Below are 19,255 nucleotides of genomic sequence, written 5' to 3' on the forward strand. Positions count from 1 at the left end.
TGACAGGTGCCTCTTGGTGAGGAAGACCGCAAGAAAACGGCCTTCGTCACCAAAAACGGACTATATGAATTCACCGTCCTCCCCTTTGGCCTGCATGGGGCCCCGGCAACATTCCAGAGACTCATGAACAATGTCTTGCAGCCCTACTCCGCTTTTAGCTCGGCATATCTGGATGATATTGTGATCTACAGCAAGGATTGGGATGAACACCTGAGCCATCTTCGAACCATTCTGACTACTCTACGTCGGGCAGGGCTGCACATCAACTCAAAAAAATCCAGAGCAGCCTTTACCAGCGTCAGGTATCTGGGATACGTCTTGGGGGATGGAACCATCGCTCCCCAAAGCGAGAAGGTGAAAGCCATAGCCAATGTTCCATTTCTAAACAATAAAAGGGACCTGAGAGCGTTCCTAGGCCTAATAGGCTACTACCGCCGCTTTATTGACAGGTTCGCAGAGGTAGCCGCCCCCTTGACAGACCTCTTGCGCAAAGAGACCAAGACCCGGGATATTATGCTTCCCTCCCCGGAGGCCATTAGGGCTTTTCACCTGCTAAAAGAGAGCATGACCTCGGCCCCGGTACTAATGTCCCCAGATTTTGATTAGCCCTTTATACTTGCCACCGATGCCTCCAGCGTAGGCATAGGAGTGGTATTATCCCAAACAGGTACTTATGGGCAGGAGCATCCAGTGTTATACATCAGCAGGAAGCTTATTCCCCGAGAAGGCAGGTACTCCACCATTGAGAGGGAGGGTTTAGCAATTAAATGGGCCGTAGAGAAATTGCGCTATTACTTAGAAGGGAAACCATTCATCCTCCATACTGACCATGCTCCCCTGAAGTGGATGCACCAAAACAGCAGCAACAATACTAGGGTACTACGGTGGATCCTCTCATTGCAACCATACACCTTTACTGTAATACACCGCAAGGGAAGGGAGAATGGGAATGCAGACTTTCTCTCCCGAGTGTTTCCTCTCCCCGATCGGGAGATGGCGGGCGGGAGGTATGTGACGGGGCGAGTCTGCCTGGCGAGGAACGAAACACTGACTGGTGGTCCACCACTCCCCTGTTACCCACTTCCTTTGCTTCCCAACAGCCGTCTGACCCCCCTTGGACTGAGGAGCCGGAATCATGCCGGCAGTGTGAGACTGGGTGCGGCGGACCCTTTAACTATGCGGCATGGGACGACTTAGGCCCGCCCATCTACAGACAGGGAGGACCTTCAAAAGGGAGACCAGCCCCGGAAGCAGCGGACGGCGTTTCCCAGGTGGAGAAAGGTGAATCAAGATCGGAATACGGAGAGAGGAGTTGGGAAAAGGAGAACCGAGACAAGAGACTGAGAGCGGAGAGACGGACCCGAAGCCAGGAGGCCACCGGTTTCACGCTTCGCCCCGCCAGGCACCCACGGGAGGGGCGTGGCTCAAACAGGTACGGGCCGAGTGGCGGGTTGGGTTGGACGTAGAGTCCAGCCTCCTGATTGATTGTATAGCCCTTGTAAATATCCCAGCCTTAATCCCCCTTCATACACAAGCACCTCCCTCACGGCATGTACATACTTCACTACTTCACCGGTTTCCCTCAATCCCCGTCCCGCCGAAGTGTATGGTCTTGTGTTGCTGTCTGACACGGTCTCTCTCTCTCCCTCTTTTAACACGCCTTGGAGTCGGAGAGGTCCAGAGACGAAGCCTGCCCAGAGTCACCCTTGAAGCAAGCTGGATTCATCGCGGAAGACGCCCTTTGACCCCGCAGCGTTTGCCAGAGAACGTATAACCAGTCGGCAAAGACGCTGTTATATCAAAATAAAACCTTCATTGAAATCTCTATTGAAAGACTCAGCCTCTCACTTAGCGTCCTCTCCCTTAGCCATCCCGGTGGAAACCGACCCCAGCCTAGTCAACCCCCCTACCCTGGGACAGTATCCCAGTGAGGTAACCGGGCCATTCAATGCTCAAGGAGGGGGGCCACGTAGTCCCCCTCCCACAATACATAAAGTCCCGGAGGTTGGTGCTCCCCACAGCTTTGGGGACCTTGGACCCCTCCCCCCACCATTTTTTTCTTTTTAGCCCCAGGGGGGTAATGATCCCCATGGCTGGGGGTCCTTCTGGGACCCCCTAAGCAGGTCTAGAGGGTAAAATTATTTTTACCCTGCCCCCTTTCTCCGTTCTGCACACATATTTCACTGACTTCCTCAGCCTCGCTTCTACCGATGCACAAAATGGCTGCCAACAGTTCCTGGTTTCGAATGTTGACAACCACTTGACAGGCAATTAGCATTCAGCGCTTGATCGGAAGGGTGCGCTGATGACACAATGCCAATCCTCGCACTCTCTGCGGATCCACCGCGCCCAAGGATATATTGTCACCATATAAGCAAAAGACACAAGTCTGAACTGAGGACTACCTCTTTGCCAAATTTGGCATAATTCCGTTCAGCCGTTCGGTCTGGAGCTGTGGCTAAAGGTCCTATGGGAAACTGCATGGGGAAAACACGTTTTGGGACCCCCCTTTTTTCTCGGCCCCCACTTTACGAATCGCCCCGATATTTTCAGGGTAGGAGCGGACCAGAGCTGGCCAAAATGTCGGAAAATTTTGCAAAGATTCATCAATCAGTGCCAAAGATATTGGGAATGGAATGTTGTGGATTTCCTATGCATAATAGGTCCTAACTGTAACTACCTACTGGCGAGCGCCAGTAGGTAATATATATATATATATATATAAATATATACACTATCTACTTGCAGCCGCCAGTGGATAGTTATGGTTAGGACCAATGTTTCCATAGGAAAAGAGTTTTTTGTTTTGCCAATAACTTTGGTGTCACTTGACGAATCTCCAAGAATCTCCCACAAACTTGTCACAAAACTTCCCCTTTATGGTTCAGCTGCTGTGTTGAAAGTTTCGGGGTGATCCATCAAGCAGGGGGCCGCGAAAAAAAGAGGGTCCCAAGTCTGTGTGGATTTTCACTTTTGAACACAACTACAGCTGAACTGCTAAATGGATTTACACCAAATTTGGCAAAAAGCTAGATGGTGGTCCAGAAAGCGTGCTTTTTGTGATTTGGTGTAAATCCGTTCTACAGTTTTTGACATATCTATCTTTAAAGAATATAGATGTCTGGGACTCGAATCCTACAAAAATTTGATTGGCCGTCAAAACTTCAACTAGGAAGTGTTGACAGCCAACTTGGGACTCGAGTTGGAGCAGGGTCCCTGAAAACAAGTTTTAAAAAAGAAAAGGGGGCAGGATAGGAATACCCTGGCTCCTCAGATATATTGGGGGTCCCTGAGTGATCCTGTCAGAGGTACATTTTTTATTTTTACTGTACATTTTGCCACGTATCCGTGAATCTGCTGCAAAATAAAAAAAAGAAGCACTGCCGGGTTCCCACGTTTGCTTTAAAATAATCCCTAGGCCAGTAACCAGGAGCATATGAGGCCCTCCTCCAAGAGTTTATCAAAGCCCTAGGGGACCGCCACCTCCCCAGTGCACTTTTGAATATGAACACGGGCGGGCCCACTGGACCCGCCTGCAGCCCCAGAAACCACCACCTCCCCAGGGCTATTTTGAATTATGGGGCGGGCCTAGCAGAACCTCCTTGCCATGGGGACCACCCCCTTCCTGGAGCTATTTTCAATAAATAGGAGGAGCCTCATGGACCCCCTTGCCCTGGGGACCGGCACCTCTCCAGAGCTACTTCCAATATTAGCAGGGGCCCTCGCGGGCCCACCCTGCCCCGGGGACCGCCACTTCTCTGGTTCTACGTTCAACAATAACGGGGGGACTTGCAGAGTTCCCACTGCCCCGTGGACTGCCACCTCCGAGAGCCACATACTTTAATTAAAAAGAAGCGGGGAAGGACCTATGCCCTTCCCTGCATCCCCAGACACCCACCTCCCTGGGTTACAAACCCAATACCTAAGGTGGTCCATTAGGGACCCCCGGGGCCACCACCTTCCCTGAACAAATATAAACAAAGGACGGTGGCTGTGCGGGACTCCCCTCCAGTAGCCCTTCTTGGCCCTGAGGACCACAACCCCACAGGGCTGGCTCCGGTAATTTCCCAGGGTGCCAAACCCCCAGGATATTGAAGTTTGCTATGGCATGGCTGGACCAAACAGTGTGCTCTGCTTTGAGTAGGTCTATGGGTGACTGACAGTTTGTGAGTGGCTGTGAGTGAATATATCAGTGGCTGTATTAGTGAGTGAGATGGTGTATGAGTGGCTGTATAGGTGACTGAGTGGATGTGTGTGTAGACCTATGAATCAGTTAGTGGGTGTGTAAGTTCTGGTGTGGGTGTGTCAATGGTTTTGAGAATGGTAGTTTGAAAGTTGGAGTGGGTGTATGAAAGGTTATATTGGGGTGTGAGTGGGTGTGTCAGAGATTCTGTGGATGATGTCATCAGTGATGTAATTTGAAATTTCATCAGTGATATCACTGACCATGTAATGTGTGAGGTCATAAGCAGTGCATTGCAGGGGGCTTGCTAAAGTTAGCTAGCTGCTGAATTTCTCTGGTTTTGTATGGGTGAAACTTGAACATCTCTGTAACCTATGTTTTTTTCTGTGAATATATATATATATATATAGATAAATAACAGCTTCGTAACAGCTACAAAGGCTTTTCTGTCGACTCCTGTGCACATTTGAGCTTCTTATTTACACAGAAACTGACACTGAAGGCAGGCAAATCACTGAAGCAGCAATGGCGGCCAGATTAGAACATACATGTAGAATATATTAGTGTATTGATTAAACACTTTTTTTCAACTTATGCTCCTGGCTAAGCAATGTTTCGAAACATTAGATTAACAATAAATCAGAAACAAGTAAACGGATGCTGGGCTCACAATAATTTGTACATTTCAGCTCCATTGGTTAAACCTATATTCGTCAAGTACTAAATAAAGTTGTATTCAAACAATGAGCCAGTTTTTGAGCATTATGGCCCTAATGTGTAAAGCAATCTGCTCAAGTGTTCAATAGAGTTATATAGAGACTATGAATCTGCTCAATGAATACAAATAAATATTCTCTCCATTACAATTTAGAGCACTGTGACGTTCAATAAACATTTACTTATAGCATTTTGTCATGGAATGAGATGCTGTTTGGATTCAAAAGACGGATTTTCCCACATGCTGGCTCCAGCTAAACTGGTAATCCCGGACAATACCGGTAAGACACGTTGCTGGAAAGCCCTCCGGTTCCCCTTGCAGCGTGCTTATCTGTGAATACCGGTCTTCCTGATAGTGGGCGGGGGTGCACGTCAACAAAACAAAACCAGTAGCTGCTGCGTGTGGAAGACGTGCATCCAGCCCATAAGGGGTTAACATACATATTTTGCAGCACATACGATACTTATCCAGTTGCTAGGCACTTTAGAGATCAACTCTGATCTTGTAACATACAATGTGCTAGACCAAATACCACAGTTCATGAGGGGAGGAAATAGAGCAGCCAAACTGAGACAACTAGAAAGCAGGTACATCTTAAGGATAGGACCTAAAGAACTCCTTGGGTTGAACATTGTTGATGAAATGTGCACATTTTTATATGTGTAAATATACATTTTCTGCCTATATGTTTTTATTGAGATTTTGAATATTTATTTGCTGCATGTTTTGAGCATACACGTACATTGGGGCACTGACTGTTGTTTTATGTTATATATTTTCTTTTATAGGTTGGAATTGAAAATAATGCACATTGAGCAGGTGGGGAGCTGTAAGGAATGCAAAAAAGCTAAGGTATCTATAATTTGTTTTTGTTTCATTTGAATTTTCATAATGTTTTGAAAAATGCCTAATGGAGCTCAATATGTGCTATGATGCTAGAAATATGTATATCTTTGGTCATTAGGAGAGCTCATTTTTTTGGGCACTAGCCTGGTGGGGGTGGTCCCAGAGGAAACCTCACAGGTCTAAAAACATATATCGTTTTAAATGTATTGAATTCATGCCCGAAAGTAACTATAACTCATGCCCTCACCATGAACTACTAACTACCCCCAATTTTACATCCCTCATGACATGGTCCATGATATCGTAGATAACATCACTGAAACATTTGAAATGACATAATTGAAGACAAAACTGTGCATGGTGGGGGCGCGGGTAATAGTTACTTTAGGGCACGAGTTATAGTTATTTGAGATAACTATAACTGCTGAATTTCAGTTGTTTTGTAAGTTTAAAACTGTAGCATTTTCAGCTAACTATGGAGTCGCTTTAACTTAGTTTTTTTCAGTGAAATTCTAAGGTTATTGTTAATGCCAAGTAAGAACTTAGTACCAAACCTAACTATAACTCCAGTTTAACCATTTGTTTTTTAAGTAATTTATATGTACATATGTATTGTGTTCTAAATAGCATTTTCAAACAAATCATCACACTGGGTGTAGATTTTCCATTATGAACTGCAATAAGCACTATTTTGTTAAAGAATAATCTAACAGCGATATTCTGGTATCGCACCACTCTGAGAAATGACAAAGGACACAATAATAGAGGTTGGGCACTTCTGGACTTGATGGTGGATTTACGCCTAAAGACACTCCGTGGAAGAAGAACATCTAAAACACAGAGAAAGACAATTGAACCACACATTGAATGTGAGGAACATGTTAATAGATTATAACATGGACATTGTGGAATACTTTGCTTGCATTCATGAGATGGCCGGGCAAAGTAGCAAGTAATCTTAACGGTTTGGCTCTTATTTTTAAGATGGGGGTAGCAGTGGTCTCGAATACACACTAAAGCAGTACAAGAAACAGACAGCAACATTACCAATAAATTCCCTAATTTCTTGCGGTTCAGAGGATTAGAAGGGGTGAAGACCCAAACTTGCATCTGTTCAATTTAAAGACAAAGGGGAAACACAGTATAATTTGCTTTGTCCACTATGGATCAGGAAACTGTCTTCAGAATCTTTCTTAGATTGAGTTCGCCCATTTAGAGAGCAATACATCATTTTGACTGCATTTCATCTCATCCCATGTGAATACGCATGTGTTTTAGCAATAACATGAATTGCATACTCTTCAGTTGCTTCCTTCTACTCAGTAAAGTTCACTTTTCACCTCAATATTATGATGATTTTCCCTATTGCCTTGTCATGCCCGGTGATCACTTTAAACTCATGCACCATCTCATTATGTGAAAACCATCACGCATTGCTCTCCTATGTTTCGGTTTTATCACATGGATGTCCTACAACTAAGATTTAGGGATCACCTAATGACCTACAGTTGGCTTGCATTTTATCTGCTTCTCACATTTGGCGCAAGCAAGCTAGAATGGCTATGTCGGGAACCAATATAGGAAATTCCTTAATCGTAATTTAAGATCATTTGTTAATCAGTGCATGCAACCAGAAACTAAGCCAGTTTTATCAAGAAATTTAACAGCATAAAAGTGACATTAGATTATCAGGATATCGCCTGTATCTCCAGTGGTGCAATGTGTTGCATAACAAAGTCTTGGCAGCAAATAATCTTCCTGCTTTACTTCCTGTAGTGAGATGTATAAATGTCCAGCATGCGGTTGCAGCAGTATTCATTCTGAGCTTCCGGAGAAGAGTCCACTAGCCATAAGAGACCCAGAGTCACAGACAGCTTGAAACCTTGATGACCATCATGTCTGCGATGTGGATAAGCCTTGGCCTGCTCTTCTCAGGCCTGCTTCATGTGCAGGCTATGGAGATTCCAGTCATGAGCAACTTTGACCCTCAGAAGGTAACTATCATAATTGTGTTAATCTGCTGCACATATCTCAAACTTGGAAAATGATCAGGTCTGTGAGGAATAAATGAGGTGCACAGGACTCACTACTTAATGCATCATCTCCAAAGCATGTTCATTTTAAACTGAATAACTTTGATTTTCCATGGCAGCAAATTAGATCTTTATTTGCCATGCACTGCAACCCTGCTTTTAGTCACCATTAATATTCTACTTTGGGGCCTAACACACATTTTCCAATGTTGTCAGTCCACTCTTCAGTTGTTCTAGACAATCTAGTATGACAGGAAACACACCTCTTACAATGCACCTCAATCCAGTCCTGAATTACTTCAGATATTACCCTATTGCATTATAACACACTCCTTCCAAATACATCTAATTTCAATCCTCAATCACGCTATATCCTAAATAGCCTGTTATTAAATACCCATTCCTTTTAATGCATCTCAAATGTTTCCCCAGCATTACATACACATACACATTCCATCCAATGCAACTCAATTGAATCGTTAATCACCTGAGGTATTCTGATATGGCATTGTAACACACTCCTCCCAATGGACCTATATTGAATAATTATTCACCTGACCATTTCAGTTATTTTCACAAAGGGATCTGACACAACACTTCTCAAGAACTCTATTCCAGACATGCACTGTTTCAAAAACTATATTTTGTTGCAGTAATAGTTGGCAATACTTCCCTTCTGCCTGCACCACTTCTGAGATTCAGATTCTGCTAATAGTGATAGCACCAGGGTAGTTTTGGTGAGTCAGTCATTTTTGGTTTCCTTGTAATGTTGGCACCGTCAGACAAATCTGCATGAAACTTTAAAAACAAAATATGTCTTGGGATGTTTAATGCAGATCCGTCAATTTAGGCCCAAGGATAATCAGTAATTCACCATTTTATTTCCCATTGGAAGTTTTGCTTTTTGACACAGAAAAAAGCAGTTGAATGGAATGATGAAAATCTTTGCATGGAGTTAGAAATGTACTTAAGGAAGTGCCTCTTTTGTTGAGATATAAATCTGGTTAGTGATTTTTGAGAGGGGCTCAGGTTGGGCGTGAAGGTATTGTGGCAGCCAATACAGGACTCTTGGACATTTGAAAAGACTCTTAAGGGGGCAGTGTGAACACACCTTGACCACCAAACCGATTTGTGTTAATTCCAGAGGGAACCACCCAAGCGTTTAAAATAAAAATAAAATATATATTTTCTTGTGGGATCTATGGATTCTCGAATCAGAGCAAGGCATTCCTGTGTGGATTTAAGGACCCTCTTCAGATTTGAGGATCAATCGAGGATCTCTAGAGAATCCTCAGATCTGACATGATCCAGGGAAGCTTTCAGAGGTGAAAGGCAACAGGGCAGGTAAGCTTACCCCAGATCTACATATCCCATTTTGAATCCACAGGTTGAAAAAAAAGGCAGGAGGGCTGATTTACCATTTGATGGATGGTACACCCTCTAAACGGGTGGCAAAGGATATTACCTCCCCATCCTAACGGACACAGTATGCCAAATTTTTAGATGACTGCTGCTGACCCAGTGGTCACTTTTGGTCGCTTTTGTTTACTGAAAGACACTGGTGATGCCTTTCCATGTCCAAAAAGTATAGTGGTTGGCCGCCGGTGGTTTTGACAGTCATTTAACAAGGTTTTTACATTTTATTGCCAGAACCAATCTTCCAAAGCAAGAGATTGTTTCAGAAAAAGAAAAAAAGAATACCCCTCACCCTCCTGTCTTTCATTTCCCAAAGCAGGAGTTTGTTTTACAAAAACAAATGAAAAAAAACCCTCAACTAGGAAATTTTCTCCCAGCATTGGTGGGACTTTACTTTTTTCCGTCCTTCTGTGCAAGGTTGCTCCTTGAACACAAAAAAAAGACTTCACACCAGTTAATTGTAATTTCATTTTCATGAAACAAATAGTAAATGGAATTATTCTCTATTTGTGCAAAAAAAGAATTGACACAGGAAACTGGAGCCTCAACCAACATCTATTGGGCCAAGCCACTCCTGTGTTCCAGGCACTGTTCTTGCCACCTCTAAGGCCAGAGATCGCAAAGTGAATGCCAGGAGTCACAAGGCACAAGCCAGGGGTGGCAGCTGCGACGTTTGGTGATCCCTAATTGACTTCCATTACCGACTATGTCGACGGAAAGTTTTTAGTCCTCTTGTCTCTAAATGAGGCAGATGGACCACAGGATTGGCGGGCATGGAACTCTGTTGCATTAATGAGAGAGTACATTGTCCACCAAACTCTAAATCAGGCCTAAATAACTTGAGATCTACCCTGCTGTGCTTAATCCCAAGCAAAATAGGCATTAATAAAAATACACATACTAATCCTCCAATAGCTCTGGCAAGGGCAGATTTCAGACATTGGAAAAAAATGAAAAACTATAGCAAAACACTCAATTGATTACTGCCAAAACTCTCCTTTTACCCCAAAAAGTTGTGACTACAACTACATATATATGAGCAGAGTTTAGCTGTATATAAAAAACATTTTTATTTCATCTTGATATTTTGTTTCAAATTACTTTTATGAACATTTTTAGATTTTTTCAGTTTTTTAGTTCATCATCCAAATATTAATAATTCAAAAATTCATATATAGTAAAACACATATATATACACAACACATAAACCAAACAGATCAGAATAAAACCAGTCAATATTCTTTTAAAGTAGGCAAAGCAGTGGTTTTTGACTACGCGCGTTTTGGCAATCTGCCTTCATCAGGTCACACATACATGAAAAACAATATGCACTAAAGAAGAAAATACAGAAAAAAGAAGAATATATGAATATATATATTACATATTATATACAATAGTCGCATTTCATTACATACACATTAATGAATTACAAAGAATATTTACACTAATATTGGGAGAGACTAGGTCAGTATTAACAAGAAAAATATACATAGCACATCATGATATTTACATACACAGCTTATGTGTCATATTCAATTTGATTACCTAATTCAGACACTGTAATCACATTACAGATCAATGAATCTTCTACATACAACGCAGGATTAAAATCATGTAGTATCCTTCAGTCCATACTTAATTGTCAACTGTCATATGTACACTGAATATAAATTCACATCAGATTTCAGACAATTTTAAGGAAGTACAAACCTTGCTAGAATTATCTGAAGTGGATACCAGTGTCATGATGAAGAAGTGGAAATACATTTGAAAGAAAAAGCTAAACAGAAGACAGTTCAGAGCCTATTGAAGAGTTTATTTCACTTCTCCAAGGCAGCAAGGTAAAAAAAAAACGAAAAACAGTTCTTGAAACAAAATAGGATGTTTATACTGCTGCATTTTTCTGACGGCTCAGCCTAGGAGAGCTCCTTACACTGCAACCCCAGCTGCTAGGCAGGTATCATCCTCTATGTGGATGCAGAATCATATGAACTCCTAGCACTCAGGTGATTTGTTTTGAAGTATAAAAATCACCCTATATCAAAAGAATATTCCACCCAACTGCCTAACGACTTTCAGTTTCTGAGAATAAGAGAGGTTTTAACATCTAAACAAAAGGGGCAGATTTACAAGGCTGGCGCATCTCTGCAAATCAGCAGGGATGCTCCAGAACACTTGCGACACGCAAAACCACCCGTGCACCACCAATGATGTGCCGCATTAATAAAGTGGCGTGCCGTGGCGCAACGATGTGCAGATGCATGTCGCATCCCCTGTCGGAAATGCGGCGCATTGCCGGAGTCGCGTCGCAAGCGCGACGCGGCTCCAGCAAGGCTCGGGGTGCCCTATGCCTAACATGCTTCGTCACTCCTTACGCCTGCTTCAAGCAGGAGCAGGGTTCTGACGCAGCATGGCTGTAAAAGTGACTCAGTGAAATCTTGTAGATTTCACTGCATCACTTTTACGAGGCGTACCTGCGAGGGAACGCCCACCCTGCGCCGGAACGCCCACATGAAACCTGACGCAAGTTTCATGTGGCGCAGGGGTTTACAACATGAAGCATCTCCCTAGATGCATCACATTGTAAATACGGTGCAACATGGCGCATGGTTTACGCCGCTGCTGCGTCACAGAAGTGCCCCAAAGTGCTCAAAGCAGAAGGCGAATAAAATTATAGAGACTCTTCTGACTCTCATGGATACAATGCAGCAGAGAAAATCAACTGGGCCGTTAATCCCACCCCCCCCCCCCCCCTCCACAAAGTATTTAATAAGATAATGGGGATTAACAATGGATCCATGGCATAGCTGAAATGCCCAATTTGCGGCGGCAGGATATCACTTTCACCTAGGAGTACTAATAAATATTTTTGGTTGGGAAAGCAATTACATCTGTTAGTTTTGCATATACATTTAAAATGGCTTGGAATAAACTGTACATGCAAATGCACAGAGCGTAACATGCTGTTTATTGCCATTATTGAGGGAAGATCAGGAATCATGGCTTGTACAAAGCTGCCTCTCATGAGTTCTCCTCCTTCCCATACTCAGATGTGTTAATAAATACAATAATACATTCATCGATTCTCCATTAATACTATGCTCTGCGTATTTGAGTGTTTTTATTCCGCAAAATGCTGTGGTATCAACAACCATATTTGACAAAGAACCATGAAATATGGGACAAATGCTACCATTCGCAGAGAAAAATGGATCTCATCATCATAATGCCAGTCACGAGCCACTCTGCAAAGCGTTATCATTGTCATGGCTAGTATGATGTGCATCATGAATAATCATATTATGTGACAACGTTATTTAAACTGTGTCAAAAATGCAGTTTATGTGACGCAATCTCTGCCAGCATTACTTTCATCAGTTTCAGTTACAAACCTAGGGCCAGATTCAAAAAGGTTCCTTACACGTTTGAGTAATTTACACCTTTGTGTAGGTTTAATACTTTTTTGGGTATTCACAACATCTGAGTCTATATTTACTTCAAAAGTGTAACGTACATGTCTCCACCTAACTGAAGGGCCTGGGGGCTATTCAGGAACTGCAGGGTTTAGAGTAATTTACATTTGTTATTTACTCTTACACATTTGAGTAACTTTACAGTCGGATTCGGTGAATAGTCAAAAGTATTAAAGTTACTCAAAGTGTAAGAGTAACTCATATGATGTCACCAGAACCCCACAATGGGAAAATTGGACCATATTAAATATTTGCCCAATATGTATCCTTTCTCTATTTCTCACCCGCTCCCTCTTTCTCTCTCTTTCTCTGTATGGACAATACAGTGACAGCGATTGCCCCTCTGTAGTTATTGTTAAGTCTAACTTGCAACACCTTTGATGGCGGCTTGACAAATCTGCATTAAACTCTAGAAAAGAAATGCTCATCAATGGGGGAGCATTTACAGGAACTCTGAAAACAATGCACGTTCTTCTTGTACTAAACTATTGGCCCACTGTTTTGAGTACTGCCACTTCAGAATCCTGATTTAGAAGCAATTTGTCCTTTCTCTTCCAGATTGAAGGAAAGTGGTATGCTGTGGCAGTGGCATCAAACTGTCCAGAATTTCTTCAGATGAAGTCAGTGATGAAGATGCCCATCACCATATTCAACTTACTTGACAACGGAGACCTGTTTGCTGCCACAGGCGTCGCAGGGTAAGTGTTAGACAAAGCACTCAACAGAGCTAGTAGTCTATTGGCTAGGCAGTATTCGATGAGCATGAAATATACAGAGGATACAGCAATGATTTCTATTAGAGCTTATTTTTTTTGTTTAACGTATGTGCATACAATTGAAAAATTCTTTCACGCTACATAATTTGGTGAATATTTCTCACTTTAGGGTCATTTTTTAAACCCTTTTTACCCCATCCCTTGAAAAATGAGTCAACCTTTTGCCCTGAGCACAGCTTCAGAAATTGTTCGTTTTTGAACTTATTCCATCAGGCCATATCCAATCTCTGTTTACTCTTAGCAATATATTGCTACTCCCCTCTACCCTAATGGTAAGTAACTTTACCACTTTATTGGACTATGCATGATTCTTGTGACACAAAAGCGAAGTAGTCTGTTGTAGACATCTGACCTGGAATCTTATTTGCCTCATGGGAAACGATGAAGGGCCATTAGAAAGTGTTCTTAGACAAAATCAATAGCCTAGCTGGTGTTTACAGACAAATGCCTTGTTACTTTCATTCATCAAGTTGAGCTGATAAAACACATGAATCCCCGGAAATCCTTGACAACTCCCACAACGGTTTTCGTGCCTGTCACAGCACCAAAACTGCCTGGTAGCAGCCCCCAACTGTATCTGCATGCAGTTTGACCAAGGCAGATCTGCAGTGCTGATTTTGCTTGACCTTTCAGTGGCATTCGATAGCATCTCCCCAGTGCGCATAATTCAGTGACTGCTGGAAGTAGGAGTTACTGGTAGGGCCCTGCAGCGTCTCCACTCTTTCATGACCGGCAGAACTCACATTGTTAGCTATGGTGGCTTTAGAGCAAAGGCTTTCCTCCTTCCCTATTGGGTCACCCATGATCTTCCCTTAGCCCCACTCTTTTTTAACATCTTTGCGACCCCTCTTGTGGAGTTGGTGAGATCGTTCGGTTGCCAGGTGCTCTCCTACCCGGACAACACACAAATGATTGTTTCCATAACAAATGATCTGCAATCAGTTGCCCAAAGTCCAGCATTATATACTGGATGCGGGACAATTTATTAAAGATCAATTCGAACAAAACTGAGGTGCTAGTCTTTGGATCACAGAACTCCATCTGGTCAGAAGAGGGTCTTACCTTCGATACCCAGGTCAGCCGACAGTCAGCACCTATTACTACATCTTAAAAACCCTGCGGAAAGTCCTGCTGTGTATACCACATGAAGTACATCAGCCTACTATCATCGCACTGGTTACATCCCAGCTAAACTACTGCAACAGTCTATACCTTGACATCAACACAGAGTCCCTGAACAAGCTTCAGGTGGTACAGAACGCAGCGGCAAGGCTGATTCTCAACATCTCGGTGTATCAGTCAGCCAAGGAAGAATACAAGCCTTGCACTGGCTCCCTATCAGGAAGCCCATTTCCTTTAAGGTCCTAAGTATAGTGGACGAGGCTATGCACAGCAATGGCTCCTCACACGTAAAAAACGTGTTGCAGTGATACAATCCCCGGAGGACCTTGGTACACATGGTAGACCAGAAAGACGGGGCTTACTTTGCTAAACACAGCTTTAAGCTAAAAATATGAAAATAAGTGGTGTATTTACTTTTAGTTTACAGACCCAGCAGTACAGATCTTTCTCTATTAGTGAGCTATTGCGGGGTTCCTGCTTTTAGAAAAATGTCTGAAGTAGGGGTTGGGGGGAACTCATGGAGTTTCCCTCCCTGGAATTTCGCTGAGTTACACAAAAACTCTGTGAGATTTTGTGGAGTTCTGCCCACCCCTGGTTTGCTTCTGTAAAGAGGACCAAAGGTGAAATATCCTGTACACTATATTGGAAACTAAGAGATTTCCTTGCATGCTACCTTGTTTCGTTCGCAGGTACGCTTTGGTGTTTTTAAGCAGGCAGGGAGAACAAATGACTGGAAGTTTTTGCCTTTTTGCAATTTCAAGACATTAGCATTTGACACACGAGTACTTGCACCATGAAAGTGAGGCATCAGCTGCAGATGATAAGAAGCCAAATTTAAGCACGGGTGAATGTATCTTTGTTGTCAAAACTAACAAGCATCAGCGCTATGACACATCACGGAGTTTTTAGAGAGAGCCTTTTTTGTTTCTGATATGATTGCAAATGAGAGAACATGAACATCATAATTCTGCTCACAGCAGTAAATGTTTTAAAAATGTCACTATGGATGGGTTTGTTTTCCTTCATGGCACTTCCTGCATGTAAGGCCTCATTACATGCAAATCTGTCCTTTAAAGGCATAACATTTCCATGACAATGTCTTGATTTGGGACACTGTTGCACACAAGGTACATTCAGAGATTTAAAAAACAGCCCTTTGTTCAGTTCTTCCAAAAACAGAAGCTTCTGTTTGGCAGAGTCAAACAAGTTGATCCATTTTATGCACTTTGGTGTGGCATGTCGAGGTTTCATTCCAACACCTGAAAATGAACGGAGATGCACTCCTTTCTTACTAATTTCCTGTGTTTTTATTCAACTTTTTTATGTCTAAATGACTATAATCAACGTGCTGCAGGTGTAGCGCTGTTGTCTTTCCCGTGCCTCACTGTGAACCTCCCGACCCCCACGCACTGTAGCTGTGGCATGGCGAGGTTTCATTCCAACACCGCAACTTTGGATTTTATTGGAATCTGTGCGGAGGGTCAAGGGTCAACGCCAACCTGCAGCTGACACTCACCTCAATATTGCTGCAAACTTGGATCAGCTGTCTTGTCTCCACAGCTGAGCTTACTCCTTTCCTCTAACCTGGTGCCACAGTCTGCCCTATTTCTCTAGTGCCAAATCCACTTAAACAAAATCTGCGCGCCAACTAAACCAAGAGCCGCCGATTGGCTGCAGTGCACGTGCGGCAGACTTTGGAAATCACCCGATAGGCTGACTAGGGAAAGAAGAATCTAGACACATGATTGGCTGCTGTAGTGCTTCCAGTATGAATTTATCTAGCTTCTGATTGTTAACACCAATGTTAATCCTAGCCTTGCTGTTGATGCCATCTGTTGATAGCTGTACCCTCTCCAATAACCGAGCTGGCTTTGTGGTTGCTTAGCACAACAACGCACTGTGCCTGGTTTGGATGCATATGCAAGAATGCCTGCAATCGTAGCGTTCTTGGCAGAGTCAGGCAATAAGCCATTGCTTAAGTTGGAAATGGTGCTGGTGCTGACTAATTCACTGGTTAGAATAAGCTGAGAATGTATTAGTAATTTCTAATTTCAAGAGTAACGGAGTAATGCGGAATTGCTCAATTCCTCCAATTCCATGGGCCGTATTACAAATTCCACCCACTGCTAGTCTTAAAGAGAATCCCTTTCTCCACACCCACCTGCTGAAGGGATTAGCCTTTGTTATTTTGACTCTCTACATTTTTCACCAAAGTGTTAGACCTGTCAGTCTTAGGTTGACCTTCCCCTAACTTTTACATCCACCCCTCCTATTTTTGCCCAATGCATTTTTGTTTGTCTTAGGACTCTGTGTACTTTATCACTGCTAACCTGTCTAAAGTGCTTGTGCTCTCTCCTTTAAACCTGGTAAAATTGGCTTACACATTATTAGCCTATTTAATTTATGTATAAGTCCCATGTAGAGTGGGACACCATATAACCAGGGCTTGTATATTAAATGCTACTAGTGGGCCTGCAGCAGTTATTGTGCCACCCATTTAAGTAGCCCCTTAAAACATGCCCTAGGCCTGACATTGCAGTCTGAATGCAGTTTAAACTGTCAATGAACCTAGCAATATAACCCCTTTTCCTAGCCTTAAACTCCCTTTTTATTGCATATAAGTAATCCCACAGGGCAGGGTGTGCTAAAATTAGGAGGCTGGACATGCACTTTTAAGATTTACATGTTCTGCTAATGAATAACTCCTAAATTAATTCTTCACTACTGTGAGGCCTACCTCTCCAGTAGGATAACATTGGGTTGACTTATTAAATGTAATAGATGCTAACCTTTGAGTGAGAACAAGTAAGCATTTCATGTTTGGTGTCTGAGGGCCATATGTATCAAGGAACCAATTTGCAATTCTATAATAGCGATTTTTAAAATATCGCTATTTCAGAATCGTAAAATGGTATGCATCAAGAAAAATGCATTTTTTTAGCGATTTCTTGATATTCCTTAATTGCGAATTCGCAATTAAGGAATACTTTCCCATTCATTTCTATGGGCCAGGAGGCCCATAGGAAGGATTGGGAATTTTTCTCAATTTGCGATTCGCAATTTGCAAATCGCAAATTGAGAATAATTTCAAGGGTGCAGGGGTGTCCAAAGGACACCATGTTGCACCCCTGAAATAAGCATAGGTGCACATGTGATGCACATACATGCCCTAGGGGCATGTATGTGCGTCACATGGCACTTTGAAAAATGCAAAAATGTGCATTTTTCAAGGAATTCGCAACTTACCACCAACTAGAAGTTGGTGGTAATTTGTGATTCCTTAAGGCCATTTAGCACATTTTTTTGCCTTCTTACATTGCATTTAAGGAATCACAAAATTTGCTATTCCTTCACTGCAATCGTAAAATAAGGAATCGCAAATTTTGCGATTCCTTATTTTGCATTGGATTTTCCTTCATACATATCATTTTGCGAATTTGCATTCGCAAATGCCGAAATTATGCGAATTTCGGCCTTTGCGAATGCAAATTTCAATGATACATATGGCCCTGAGAGATTGTAATAAAAAATTCCTTTTTAATGGCACAGCCCCACTTGCAACTGAGTAGACTGTGCTCACACAAAGGACTTGTCATCCTTGCATTGTTCATGCAGCCAGCTTGGATTCAGGGCAGAGGAGGTAGGAAAGTTCAAACACTTCAAAAGAATGTCTCTAGGAACTTGTTCTACTTCAAGGAAGACACCAGGTATAAAGATGGGACCCTCGGAACCACTCTTTAGTTCACCTTATGGACCCGCGGAAGGGCTCTCAGAGTACTGTCTGCTGCTATGTACTCCAGAAGGCTGTTTCTCTGCCCCTGAATAGACTGTTTGGCTGCCTGGAGCCTGCCTTCAACCGTCATAGTCCAGCTCCACTGCTTGAGCCCTGCCTCATCACTTGAAGCAAGGACTACCAGAGTCACTCCAAGGCCTCGGGTGCTAGCATCCTAATCAGAGCCTCAGGGACAGCAAAGGCTCCTACTATATGGAACCTGTACCTGGACACAGCCTGAGTGTGTCCTAAGCCCCCAAGTGGTGCCCCCCCCCAGGCCCTTCCAATCCTTGCCCCACGGTTACGGTGCTAAAGGTGCCCAGATTGCCAACATCTAAAGCTTGGGATGTGGAAAATATTTAGCTAAAAACTGCTCTGACAACTGAGGGAAGGAAGGGCCAACCTGCATGTCTATCTGCCTCTGTGCATAGCCGGTCGGCCTGACTTCGCAGTAGGTCCTGCTACCTTCTTCTCAGCAGCAGCAACTTCTGTTCAATGATTTTTGGCCAAAGGAGTATCCAGTCTCCTAGAACTCTCATCGGCTGGTGCCTCCTGCCGCATCCCGCTGGTGATTTTTGACTTCCAAAACAGATACTAAGTCTGCACATCGAAATCTTCACCTCAACTTTGTCCAGCGAATCCCTGATAAAGACTCCTCCATCTTGGACACAGCCTGCAGCCTTGCCCCCCTTAACTTTACCTTCTCAGAACATTTCTTAAAATTTCTTCTAAGTCCAAAGGTGAGCGCTGACTTTATGTGACTTGCGCTCCATCGCGGTCGATATTTGTTTACTTTGATCCTGTCTTGTTAGTGCAGCTTGCTGTCAGTGGTTATCCCTTTAATCTTTGGCGTGCTACTTCTTACCTTAAACTTAAAAAATGCATAACTCCTGTTCTACTGATTGGATCTTTGTTG

The sequence above is a fragment of the Lissotriton vulgaris genome, chromosome 5, assembly GCF_964263255.1.
Source record: "Lissotriton vulgaris chromosome 5, aLisVul1.2, whole genome shotgun sequence".
Classification (NCBI taxonomy): Eukaryota; Metazoa; Chordata; class Amphibia; order Caudata; family Salamandridae; genus Lissotriton; species Lissotriton vulgaris.